This window comes from Balaenoptera physalus (genome assembly GCF_965194825.1).
Source record: "Balaenoptera physalus genome assembly, chromosome: 4".
NCBI lineage: Eukaryota > Metazoa > Chordata > Mammalia > Artiodactyla > Balaenopteridae > Balaenoptera > Balaenoptera physalus.
The window spans coordinates 45,077,753-45,092,515 of NC_138891.1; the positions used below are offsets into that span (position 1 = coordinate 45,077,753).

At 35.5% G+C, this 14,763-nt stretch overlaps 1 long non-coding RNA gene across 4 annotated transcripts in view; it reads left to right on the forward strand.

The window, feature by feature from the left end:
- The window catches only part of LOC309659150, a 415,904-nt gene that overhangs the window by 274,124 nt on the left and 127,017 nt on the right, over positions 1 to 14,763 (forward strand). For all 4 annotated transcript variants that reach the window (XR_014262627.1, XR_014262628.1, XR_014262629.1 and 1 more), the window contains exon 5: positions 14,054 to 14,164. This is a non-coding gene — a long non-coding RNA (uncharacterized lncRNA). The remainder of the gene's footprint in view (positions 1 to 14,053; positions 14,165 to 14,763) is intronic.

Consider the following 14,763-nt stretch of genomic DNA (forward strand, 5'->3'; position numbering starts at 1 on the left):
CCCAGCAAAAAGAGATGACACTTTTAAATTAGTACAATTTGGAGACAGTTTAATAAAGGTAATATCTACAAGGTTTGGGCAATAAGAAAACCATAAATAATAATGCAATTCCCAAGTTAGTAATATTCAGGAACCATTTCTAGACCTGAAGGTGTCGTGAGAGGGAGTGGTTACCACATCCAAGAGACAGAGAGGTCTGTATGGAGAGTATTATCTGACAGGAGGTGGGAAGGCATAGCCAGCCTTCAGCAACTTCTCAAAAGTGAGCCAGAGGAATAAATTCCTGACCTCACTCTCCCACAGTCTAATCTTCTTGTACTCTGTGTTGGCTGGATCATAGGAAAAGAGAAGGAACAAGGGATCCTTGTCATGCAAGCTACACACCTCAGCTTCTCAGAAAACAGACCCAGATAGGGAGAAATAGAGTCTGCATCTGGAGAGGGGGCATAAATGGAAAGTTTCCAGCTCGGTGTCTGGCAATATGATACAGCCAAAATCACTGCATAAACTTTGGTATTCAGAACTTCTTCAAAACTAAACTTGCCTCTTTAGAATGTAATTTGTAATGCAAAATTGCCTTAATTCAACAGCATATGGATTGTAGCCAATCTTCCACAAAATGTGGAAAGTGTTTAGGATTATAAACTAAGGCTTGGAATAGTTACTGCTTTCTAGTTCCTTAATTTTTGTGTTTTAAGCTTCTATGTCCTTCTCAAAATTAAGAGGTGACTTTAAACAAGAAAATGTATGAAAATGAACAAGCTACAGATTAAAACTACTCTACAAAGGACTTTTTCTAAAATAGAAAACTTCTGTTGGTTCTTATAAGGTAAATTTAAATTTGCCTTGCCCCATGGCACTCTAAAAGATTGTATGTCTCATTTATCTTCATAAAGACCAAACACTTTAACAGAGCAGCCATTTGTTGTACAACAAATTAAATTATTTTTAAACTATTCTCCTGTTGTCACCAAACATCTTTAAAGTCACCTTAAAATTAATATGTTATCTTTTTGATAAACTTTCACAATATCCACTTTGTTGTGAGGTTTAGAATATTTCTTAGGTGCATAGTTCTTGTTTCCATACAAAGAAGTGTGTATAAAGTTAAATAGAATAAGAGAGTAGTGAGAATTAAATGTCTGGTCTAGCTCTTACAATGAATTATTGACTTTTGATAAGCTGTTTAATTTATATGATCTTCAGATCATCTTTAAAAGGAAGAATTTGGATTAAGATTCCTCTGAATCTTACTACATTAAAGTTTTCTAACACATACACACACACACACACACATGCACACACACTGGGGTCCACGATTACGTGTGCTCAGGCTGATCCAGCTCCTATTTTTTTTTTTTTAATTTCTCTTTCTTTTTAGTTTTTAAAAATGAAATTTTACTTTTAAGTGCTTTGGTCAACATTTTTAAAATCCCAATTTATAAATGGGCAAAGAACTTGCACAGACACTTCACTAAAAAGAATATGTTGATGGCAAAACACATCAAAGGATACTCAACATTATTAGCCAACAGGGAATGTAAATTAAAACCATGATGAACTGTTACTACATATCTATTAGGATGGGTAGAAGCAGAAATACTGTCAATACCAAATAATGACAACAGTGTGGAGCAACTGAATCTCTCATATATTACTGCTGGGAATGCAAACTGGTACAGCCACTATCGAAAACATTTGACATTCTTCTTTTAAGTGTTAACAAACTTAACCGTATGTCTCAGCAATTTCATTTTTAGGTATTTACCATAGAACAATTAAAACTTAAATTCTCACAAAAACCCATATATGCATTTATATAGTGACTATTCATAATCACCCCAAACAGGACTTAAAGCAAAACCCTTCAATTGAAAAACAAATGGTGAAACCGCCATATAATAAAATTCTACTCTGCCAAAAAATGACTGAAGTATTGACACACAAAAAAAACTGGGATGAATCTCAAGGGCATTATGCTGAGTGAAACAAGCTGGTCTGTAAAGGTACATACTTTATAATTTCATTTGCATGGCATTTTCTAAAAGACAAAAATATAGTGATGCAGAATAGATTACTGTTTGCCAGGGGTTGGGTCAAGGGAAGATGGGAGTAAAAAGACATAGCAAGACAAAGCTGTCTTGGGTGAAGGAAACTTTTTGATTGTAGTAGTGTTAAAATTTGTAGGACTGTACACATACAAACAGACACACAATTCAATTTTATTGTATGTGAATTTTTTAAAAACCTTAAGCAATATCAGCAAAGATGGTAACAAAATCTTGGGTCATTTAATGTAGAAGCAGGTCACTATACTCCTTAGTGGAAATAAAGAGAAGTACTCTGGTAAATAACACTTTTTAATGTTGATAGTCTTGAAAAATGTAAACATAAATAAATCTTCTTCACTATAGGCTTTGTTGGAGTCATAAGATTCACAGAAACATAAAAAATTGTAGATTTGAGACCTTAAAGCATCATATTGATTAAATTGAACCTTTGTTATACAGATGATTCGTCTCTCAACTTTAGATAAGAAACTAGTAAATTTAAAATAATGACACATAAGTTATTGTGTTTAAATGTTTTATAAACTTACAGTGGCAGCTATCATTTTTTAACCGACTTTGAAATCTTCTGTTTAATGGTCCCTCCCCACAGAAAAATACCCCCACAGTTACGTGAAAAGAGAACCTTTTCCTTTGGGAGGTCTGAAAATGTAAGGATGAAGTAATAAATGAATCATCAAGCCTCTGGCTTACAGAGGAAAAGTACCTTAACAAGCAATTAAAAAATGCCTTGAACCTTCCCTCTGCTTAAATATAACAGAACTTTAAACTCAGTTAATGCCTGGTAGCTTTTTATTATGAAACAATATTGAGGCCTGATATATTTTTACATTCATTAAAGAATAATACAACTTTGAACTTTTTGTATTTTACACTTGGCAATTGTATTTATAATTAAATCCTGGTTATCATTAGGCAATCAATTGATTTTTAAGTGGCACTCAGTTTAGGTGATCCCTAAAAAACAAAATCCCTATTTCATTCTCCGTGTAAGGAAGTTATTTTCTAGAATCTGAGTACACTTAAACTGCATTTGCACAGAATGTGTTCACCTTATATTGCCTATTTGATAATTTTTTAATTGCTACTGAGCAAAAAACAAGCAGCTAAAAGAAACACATTTAGAACACTTGGCAATTAGGGATATCTTTTTCTTATACTTACTTTTATTTTTAAACATTTTACTTTGCTTTTAAAACCGGGGAAAAAAATAAAATCTATAAAATTTTAAAAATGCATATTTCTTCTCTGAGTGTGACTGATTTAAAAAAATAGGAAAATAATTCCTGAAAATATCGTTGGATTACACAATTTAAGTTTTGCATTCAGATTTTAAAAGTATCCTGTTCAAAGATAAATATGAATTGAAACAGTTGGAAGTTTCATTGAAATTTCATAACAAAGGACTTCAGAAAAAAACAAAAGACAAAAAGACTTCTAATGTTATAATGTATTGAAAGGGAAATCATTATAATATACAGTCTATTTCTATTTTATATAGAAATAAAACTTTTTCCAAGTTACTTAGAGACAAATCAAACGTTCAGATTTGGGATCCCAACCTTCCTTTGAAAATGGCAAATTTTAATTCATAATTAAACATACCCAGAATTAATGTCCCCAATCTATTATATTCATATCATAAATATGAGGGTAAACATTTTGGTTTATGATAGAACTTGTACTTCTTACTCTGACAAGAGTTGTGTCTTATACTAATATCTTGGTAAAATTTTAAATTTTATTTTCTAAAGATAAAAGCATAGGTAGTATTTTGTTGTTTTATGACCACCACCAGCATCTATTGAGCATTAAAGTTTCTTCAATCACATTGTTTCTCTGAAGTAGATCCAAATATTAAATTTTATTGTGTTCCTCATTTGCATAATAATGTGAAACCTATAGAATAGTAAATAGTGAGAATGTAACATATTGAGAATAACTTATAGCACAATGGCTTATATATAGCATTGAAATAATAATGAGCCCTTGTTTCAAAATTAAACATAATGATTTTTGTTCCTTTATAACTATGAATAGTTTCTAGTTCTCTATTTTTTCCTTCCTTTTTTAAAAAAATTATGATAACACTCACTATTTTTATCAATCTGTCTCCATTGCTTCAACTCTTCCATCTTTTCTATCTCATTGGTAGGGCCATATAACTTTTGAACACTTTATTGTAATAGAGAAGACCAGAGTATAGAATCCAGCTCTAACTTTTAACTGTAAATTGGTCTTCTGCATTGAGGAACATCTAGATGCAAGGTTTTGGAGTCATTATTAATGACCTTCTCTTTCTTGCTTACTTTTCAAAATATGATTTTTAATGTCTTTTTCAAAGTTGTAACTTTTCCCTCTGCTTCTCTCTCTCTCTCCCACATCTCTTCCTCTCTCTCTTCCTTCCTCCAAATTGTATAAATCCTAATTACAAATACTTTTACTCAATTATATCTTTGTGAGAGACCAAATATTTTTGCAAAAAAAAAATCTAAAATATTCAAGAAAACCAACTGTAAAAATTGTATAAGTAATAAGAGAGTCAGTAAATAGGGCAGATAAAAGAACAACACAAACTAATAGTTTTCTGTACCAAAACAAAAACACATTAAAAGATGTAATGAAAATATTCTCATAACAGCACAATAGGATAATTCCTAGAAATATACATATTATATTGTGAGACAAAAATGAATAAAATTTAAAACTTTACTGAATATCAGCTCTGCTATATATTAATTCTATGATTTTAGCAAAAATTACTTAATTCTCTAATCTTTAGTTTCTTCACATAAAAAATAAGATTTATGGCTTCTAACTCAGCTGACAGTTGTTGAGATAAACAAGCAAACTATAAAACCCTGACATGTTTCTGTACCCATTAAAAAACAAAATCACTGCTTGCACAGGTAATGACTATATATCTCTCAATCTGATTTTCTGGTGATAGTGTTTTTGACCTCTACCTTAAGAAGCACTATTCTTTTGAACAAATGTGAGAACAATTTAAATCTGTGTAACAATATAAAGGGTTTAAAATTAAATTTGGGACTATGGTCAATATTTCCCTACCATAATTCTCATGTTAAATAATAATTAATTATTATTAGACATTATTAGATGTTAATTATTATTAGACATTATTAGAAATGTCTTTTTTAAATTCTCAAATTTCATCTTTCTTTTCTTAATTAATGGCAGCTCAGAAGAGTGAAAATGGCTGGAGATTGTTTAAATTGGTAGAAATCCTTTAGGAAGCTATATGGTGGTACAGGGAGAGATTTAGAGACATCTCTACTCTTGGCCCTGTTGAACTTGTTTATAGGAACATAAAAAAATAAAATAACTGAAAATATTTTTAAATACACTGAATAATTATTTATAAAGTTTAATATAAGAAAGATTAAAAATACTAATAATGCATAATTTATCACATAAATGACAAGGTATATTTAAGGCTATTAAATGTGCAAAACCATTCATCTTAAATACCTTTTAACACCATGGACATTAATATTGATATACATACATGCATACACACGTGCAACATTACAAAGAGAGATATCTACTCTATCATCATTCCTATTTAAAAGATAAATGTGGAGGAGACCTTCAAGACGGCAGAGGAGTAAGACATGGAGATCATCTTCCTCTACAGAAATACGTCAGAAATACATCTACATGTGGAACAACTCCTACAGAACACCTACTGAACGCTGGCAGAAGACCTCAGACTTCCCAAAAGGCAAGAAACTCCCCACGTACCTGGGTAGGGCAAAAGAAAAAAGAAAAAACAGAGAAAAAAGAATAGGGACAGGACCTGCACCTCTGGGAGGGAGCTGTGAAGGAGAAAAAATTTCCACACACTAGGAAGCCCCTTCACTGGTGGATAGGGGGTGGCGGGGGGAAAGCTTTGGAGCCACTGAGGAGAATTCAGCAACGGTGTGCAGAGAGCAAAGTGGAGAGATTCCCACACAGAGGATCGGTTTTGACCAGCACTCACCAGCCCCAGAGGCTTGTCTGCTCACCTGCCAGGGTGGGTGGTGTCTGGGAACTGAGGCTGTGACATCGGAGGTCAGATCCCAGGGAGAGGACTGGTGTTGGCTGCATGAACACAGCCTGAAGGGGGCTAGTGTGCCACAGCTAGCCGGGAGGGAGTCTGGGGAGAAGTCTGGACCTGCCGAAGAGGCATGAGACCATTGTTCTGGGGTGCATAAGGAGAGGGGATTCAGAGCACCACCTAAATGAGCTCCAGAGATGGGCACCAGCCGTGGCTATCACTGCGGACATCAGAGACTGGCATGAAACACTAAGGCTGCTGCTGCAGCCACCAAGAAACCTGTGTGCAAGCACAGGTCACTATCCACACCTCCCTTCCTGGAAGCCTGTGCAGCCTGCCACTGCCAGGGTCCCGTGATCCAGGGACAATTTCCCCAGGAGAACACACAGCACACCTCAGGCTGTTGCAATGTCATGACAGCCTCTGCCGCCACAGGCTTGCCCCGCATTCTGTACCCCTCTCTCCCCAGAGCCTGAGCCAGAGCCCCTGAATCAGCTGCTACTATAACCCTGTGCTGTGTGAGTGAAGAACAGACTCCCTCAGGTGACCTACACTCAGAGGTGGGGCCAAATCCAAAGCTGAACACCAGGAGCTGTGCGAACAAAGAAGAGAAAGGGAAATTTCTACCAGCAGCCTCAGGAGCAGTGGATTAAATCTCCACAATCACCTTTATGTACCCTGCATCTCTGAAATACCGGAATAGAAAACAAATCATCCCAAAATTGAGGTGGTAGACTTTGAGAGCAACTGTATACTTTAGGTTTGCTTTCTGCACCTAATTTGTTTCTGGTTTTATGTTTATCTTAGTTTAGTATTTAGAGTTTATTATCATTGGTAGATTTGTTTATTGATTTGGTTGCTCTCTTCCTTTTTTGTTTTACATATATATATATTTTTTTCCCCCTTTTTCTCTCTTTGTGACTGTGTATGTGTATGCTTCTTTGTGTGAGTTTGTCTGTATAGCTTTGCTTTTAACATTTGTTCTAGGGTTCTGTCTGTCCGTTTTTTTTGTTTGTTTGTTTCTTCTTTGTTCATTTTAGTATAGTTTTTAGTGCTTCTTATAATTGGTGGATTTGTTTTTTGGTTTGGTTGCTCTCTTTTTTCTTTCTTTCTTAATTACTTTTAAATTTTTTTATTTTTAATAATTCTTTTATTTTTTATTTAAATAACTTTATTTTATTTTATTTTATTTTCTTCTTTCTTTCTTTCTTTTTTTTCTCACATTTATTCTGAGCCGAGTGACTCACAGGGTCTCTGTACTCCGGCCAGGTGTCAGGGCTGTGCCTCTGAGGTTGGAGACCTGAGGGCAGGACATTGGACCACCAGAGACCACCCAGCCCCACGTAATATCAAATGGCAAAGGCTCTCCTAGAGATCTCTGTCTCAACACTAAGACCCAGCTCCACTCAACAACCAGCAAGCTACAGTGTTGGACACCCTATGCCAAACAACTAGCAAGACAGGAACACAACCCCACCCATTAGAAGAGAGGCTGCCTAAAATCATAATACGTTCACAGACACCCCAAAACACACCACTGGTTGCGGCCCTGCCCACCAGAAAGACAAGATTCAGCCTCATCCACCAGAAAACAGGCACCAGTCCTCTCCACCAGGAAGCCTACACAAGCCAATGAACCAACCTCACCCAGTGGAGGCAGACACCAAAAACAACGGGAGCTACGAACTTGCAGCCTGTGAAAAGGAAACCCCAAACACAGTAAGTTAAGCAAAATGAGAAGACAGAGAAACACACAGCAGATGAAGGAGCAAGACAAAAACTCACCAGACCAAACAAATGAAGAGGAAATGGGCAGTCTACCTGAAAAAGAATCAGAGAAATGATAGTAAAGATGATCCAAAATCTTGCAAAAAGAATGGAGAAAATACAAGAAACATTTAACAAGGACTTAGAAGAACTAAAGAGCAAACAAACAATGATGAGCAACACAATAAATGAAATTAAAAACTCTCTAGAAGGAATCAATAGCAGAATAAATAAGGCAGAAGAATGGATAAGTGAACTGGAAGATAAAATAGTGGAAATATCTACCACAGAGCAGAATAAAGAAAAAAGAATGAAAAGAATTGAGGACAGTCTCAGAGACCACTGGGACAACATTAAATGCACCAACATTCGAATTATAGGGCTCCCAGAAGAAGAAGAGAAAAAGAAAGGGACTGAGAAAGTATTTGAAGAGATTATAGTTGAAAACTTCCCTAATATGGGAAAGGAAATATTCAATCAAGTCCAGGAAGTGCAGAGATCCCATACAGGAAAAACCCAAGGTGAAACACACCTAGACATATATTAATCAAACTATCAAAAATTAAATACAAGAAAAAATATTAAAAGCAGCAAGGAGAAAACAACAAATAATATACAACCAAATCCCCATAAGGTTAACAGCTGATCTTTCAGCAGAAACTCTGCAAGCCAGAAGGGAGTGGCAGGACATATTTAAAGTGATGAACGGGAAAAACCAACAACCAAGATTACTCTACCCAGCAAGGATCTCATTCAGATTTGACGGAGAAATTAAAACCTTTACAGACAAGCAAAATCTAAGAGAATTCAGCACCACCAAACCAGCTTTACTACAAATGCTAAAGGAACTTCTCTAGGCAGGAAACACAAGATAAGGAAAAGACCTACAATAACAAACCCAAAATAATTAAGTAAATGATAATAGGAATAAACATATCAATAATTACCTTAAATGGATTAAATGCTCCGACCAAAAGACATAGACTGGCTGAATGGATACAAAAACAAGACTTCTATATATGCTGTTTAAAAGAGACCCCCTTCAGACCTAGAGACACCTACAGACTGAAAGTGAGGGGATGGGAAAAGATATTCCATGTAAATGGAAATCAAAAGAAAGCTGGAGTAGCAATTCTCATATCAGAAAAAATAGGCTTTAAAATAAAGACTTTTACAAGAGACAAAGAAGGACACTACATAATGATCAAGGGATCCAAGAAGAAGATATAACAATTGTAAATATTTATGTACCCAATATAGGAGCACCTCAATACATGAGGCAAATGCTAACAGCCATAAAAGGGGAAATTGACAGTAACACAATAATAGTGGGGGATTTTAACAACCTACATTCACCAATGGACAGATCATCCAAAATGAAAATAAATAAGGAAACACAAGCTTTAAATGATACATTAAACAAGATGGACTTAATTAATATTTATAGGACACTCCATCCAAAAACAACAGAATACACTTTCTTCTCAAGTGCTCATGGAACATTCTCCAGGATAGATCATATCTTGGGTCACAAATCAAGCCTTGGTAAATCTAAGAAAATTGAAATTGTATCAAGTATCTTTTCCAAAGACAACACTATGAGATTAGATATCAATTACAGGAAAAAATCTGTAAAAAATACAAACACATGGAGGCTAAACAATACAGTACTTAATAACCAAGAGATCACTGAAGAAATCAAAGAGGAAATCAAAAAATACCTAGAAACAAATGACAATGAAAACAGGATGACCCAAACCTATGGGATGCAGCAAAAGCAGTTCTAAGAGGGAAGTTTATAGCAATAAAATTCTACCTCAAGAAAGAAGAAACATTACACCTAAAGCAATTAGAGAAAGAAGAACAAAAAAACCCCAAAGTTAGAGGAAGGAAAGAAATCATAAAGATCAGATCAGAATTAAATGAAAAAGAAATGAAGGAAACAATAGCAAAGACCAATAAAACTAAAAGTTGGTTCTTTGAAAAGATAAACAAAATTGATAAATCATTAGCCAGACCCATCAAGAAAAAAAGGGAGAAGACTCAGATCAATAGAATTAGAAATGAAAAAGGAGAAGTAACAACTGACACTGCAGAAATACAAACGATCATGAGAGATTACTACAAGCAACTATATGCCAATAAAATGGGCAACCTAGAAGAAATGGACAAATTCTTAGAAATGCACAACCTTCTGAGACTGAACCAGGAAGAAATAGAAAATATGAACAGACCAATCACAAGCACTGAAATTGAAACTGTGATTAAAAATCTTCCAACAAGCAAACCCCAGGACCAGATGGCTTCACAGGCAAATTCTGTCAAACATTTAGAGAAGAGCTAACACCTATCCTTCTTAAACTCTTCCAAAATATAGCATAGGGAGGACCACTCTCAATCTCATTCTAGGAGGCCACCATCACCCTGATACCAAAATCAGACAAAGATGTCACAAAGAAAACTACAGGCCAATATCAATAATGAGCATAGATGCAAATATCCTCAACAAATTACTAGGAAACACAATCCAATAGCACATTAAAAGGATCATACACCATGATCAAGTGGGGTTTATCCCAGGAATGCAAGGATTCTTAAATATACACAAATCAACCAATGTGATACACCATATTAACAAACTGAAGGAGAAAAACCATATGATCATCTCAATAGATGCAGAGAAAGCTTTTGACAAAATTCAACACTCATTTATGATAAAAACCCTCCAGAAAGTAGGCACAGAGGGAACTTACCTCAATATAATAAAGGCCATATATGACAAACCCACAGCCAACATCGTTCTCAGTGGTGAACAACTGAAACCATTTCCACTAAGATCAGGAACAAGACAAGGTTGCCCACTCTCACCACTATTATTCAACATACTTTTGGAAGTGTTAGCCACAGCAATCAGAGATGAAAAAGAAATAAAAGGAATCCAAATCAGAAAAGAAGAAGTAAAGCTGTCACTGTTTGCAGATGACATGATACTATACATAGAGAATCCTAAAGATGCTACCACAAAACTACTTGAGCTAATCAATGAATCTGGTAAAGTAGCAGCATACAAAATTAAGGCACAGAAATCTCTTGCATTCCTATACACTAATTATGAAAAATCTGAAAATGAAATTAAGAAAACACTCCCGTTTACCATTGCAACAAAAAGAATAAAATATCTAGGAATAAAACTACCTAAGGAGACAAAAAACCTGTATGCAGACAATTATAAGACTCTGCTGAAAGAAATTAAAGATGATACAAACAGATGGAGAGGTATACCATGTTATTGGATTGGAAGAATCAACATTGTGAAAATGACTCTACTACCCAAAGCAATCTACACATTCAATGCAATCCCTATCAAACTACCACTGGCATTTTTCACAGAACTATAACAAAAAATTTCACAATTTGTATGGAAACACAAAAGACTCCAAATAGCTAAAGCAATCTTGAGAAAGAAAAATGGAGCTGGAGGAATCAGTCTCCCTGACTTCAGACTATACTACAAAGCTACAGTAATAAAGACAGTATGGTACTGGCACAAAAACAGAAATATAGATCAATGGAACAAGATAGAAAGCCCAGAGATAAACCCACGCACATATGGTCACCTTATCATTGATAAAGGAGGCAAGAACATACAGTGGAGAAAAGACAGCCTCTTCAATAAGTGGTGCTGGGAAATCTGGAGAGCTACATGTAAAAGAATGAAATTAGAACACTCCATAACACCATACCCAAAAATAAACTCAAAATGGACTAAAGACCTAAATGTAAAGACAGACACTATGAAACTCTTAGAAGAAAACATAGGCAGAACACTCTATGACATAAATCACAGCACGATCCCTTTTGACCCACCTCCTAGAGAAATGGAAATAAAAACAAAAATAAACAAATGGGACCTAATGAAACTTAAAAGCTTTTGCACAGCAAAGGAAACCTTAAACAAGAAGAAAAGACAACCCTCAGAATGGGAGAAAATATTTGCAAATGAAGCAACTGACAAAGAATTAATCTCCAAAATTTACAAGCAGCTCATGCAGCTCAATATCAAAAAAAACAAATAACCCAGTCCAAAAATGGGCGGAAGGCCTAAATAGACATTTCTCCAAAGCAGATATACAGATTGCCAACAAACACATGAAAGAATGCTCAACATCATTAATCATTAGAGAAATGCAAATCAAAACTACAGTGAGATATCATCTCACACTGGTCAGAATGGCCATCATCAAAAAATCTACAAACAATAAATGCTGGAGAGGGTGTGGAGGAAAGGGAACCCTCTTGCACTGTTGGTGGGAATGTAAATTGATACAGCCACTATGGAGAACAGTATGGAGGTTCCTTAAAAAACTACAAATAGAACTACCATATGACCCAGCAATCCCACTACTGGGCATATACCCTGAGAAAACCATAATTCAAGAAGAGTCATGTACCACAGTGTTCATTGCAGCCCTGTTTACAATAGCCAGGACATGGAAGCAACCTAAGTGTCCATCAACAGATGAATGGGTAAAGAAGATGTGGCACATATATACAATGGAATATTACTCAGCCATAAAAAGAAACGAAATTGAGTCATTTGTAGTGAGGTGGATGGACCTAGAGTCTGTCCTACAGAGTGAAGTAAGTCAGAAAGAGGAAAACAAATACCATATGCTAACACATATATACGGAATCTAAAAAAAAAAAAAAAAAGGTCATGAAGAACCTAACGTCAAGATGGGAATAAAGACGCAGACCTACTAGAGAATGGACTTGAGGATATGGGGAGGGGGAGGGGTAAGCTGGGATAATGTGAGAGAGTGGCATGGACACTACCAAATTTAAAATAGATAGCTAGTGGGAAGCAGCTGCATAGCACAGGGAGATCAGCTCGGTGCTTTGTGACCGCCTGGAGGGGTGGGATGGGGAGGGTGGGAGGGAGGATGATGCAAGAGGGAAGAGATATGGGGATATATGTATATGTATAACTGATTCACTTTGTTATAAAGCAGAAACTAACACCCCATTGTAAAGCAGTTATACTCCAACAAATATGTGTAAAAAAAAATAAAAGAGAATGAAAAAAGAAGGAACTCATATGTCCAACAGGAAGCATAATTAAATTTTTTATTTCCATGAAAAAAAAAGAACTGAAAGAAATTTAGAATGTCTTAAAATCACACTAAGATACCAAGACTGAAGAAACATTAATTTTTATTTAGAAGCATAATTTCAGTTTGTTTGGAAAATGAGTACATGTACAGGAGGCCTGGTGGGTAGGAAGATAATTTTTGAGACTATGTTTTTACAGTAAAGCAAAGATGATGACTTATTGAAGTTAGGTGGTGGCAGAAGGGATAAAGAAGAGGAAACATCTGTTTAAGCTCTCTCAGAATTACATTACATAGGAACCGGCTGTGGGGGGGGGGGGGGAGTGAGGAAAAGACACAGAGAAACATTTTCAGGTTTCTGGCTTGATCTCTAGGCCACACGGTTGTACAATTCATTGAGATAAGAAATATAAGAGTAGAGAATTATTTGAGAGAGGTGCTGATGACTACAGCTTTGGATGTTTAAGAAAACAGTTAAAAGCATCTCAGGATAGCAGTTTGGGAATCAGCAGTATACAGATGGTAGTTTTGGCTACTGAAATACAGGAAATCATCCAGATAGAATGTATAAGAATGAAAAGGAAAAGGAAAAAACAAACAAAACAAAAACAACACTGAGTAATACTACATTTTATGAAAAGTCAAGGAAAAAGTCCACAATTAAGAATGGAAAATGGAGACTAAAAATATTGGAGCATATTGTTATAAACATCAATTGGAAAATGTATCCCAAAGATGTGTGTGAAGTCAAGAGGCCCATTACTGTTGAGACATCGAGAACAGTGAAGGATGAAAAATGTTCTTGGATTTAGCATTAGTGAGATCAGCTTCAGTGGTGTGGTAGAATAGCAGTCTGATTACAAGCATGGTAAGGAATGCAGGTGAGTTCTATCAACAATTAAGAACATGATAAATGCTGGTGAGTTTGGTCAGATTTGGTGCTGAAGGGGAGAAAAGGTAGGAGGAATTGGTAGAGTAGCTCAGGGGTTGAAATAGAGTTGTTTTTTTTTTGTTTTATGCCTCTGTTTACTTTCTTGTTTTTAAAGATGAAAAAGATGTAGGCATCTTGAAATGCTAGCGAGCAGAAACAAGAAGAGAAGTGGGAGTGTTGAAGATAAAGAAGAAAGGATAATCACTGGATGATGTACCTAAGAAAGGTAGGATATGGGATCCAGAGTTTAAGTTGAGGGATCGGCTTTTGCAGGAAATGGGACTTTGTGTGTGTGTGTGTGTGTGTGTGTGTGTGTGTCAAAGGGTGAAGAAAGAAAGCCAATTGCTAAATAAGTCTAGTTGAGAGAAGTTAAGTTAGTTCAGATTTTATAGTTACTCTTGTCTTTGTGAATTGGGAGCTATTCATCTATTGAAAAGGAAGAGAGTGGTTACAAAGTCCACAGTTTCAGAAAAGGGTAATATTTTTGAAATGCTTTCTGTGGAAAATGTGATAAATTTCTGGTTATAAAAATAGATTGCTGCTCAACATCAATGATCCAGGTATAGTTACTAGCTATTAATTTATAGCCAGACCGATTTACAATTAGCTTACTCCAGGGTTGAGGTTTTCTACAAGGAAGTTCAGATGGGAAGAGAATGAAATAAAGAAGAGGCTCCTGACTTAATAGTGGTGAACAAAATGGACCTTGGAACTTCATCTAAATTAGAAAGGTAGTTGAGATAAGGTATTAATAGATAAGAAAAAAGTAAAGGAATCATATAGAAGGCCTTGAGAAGTCAAAGAATACAGTTGGAAGGGCTAAGG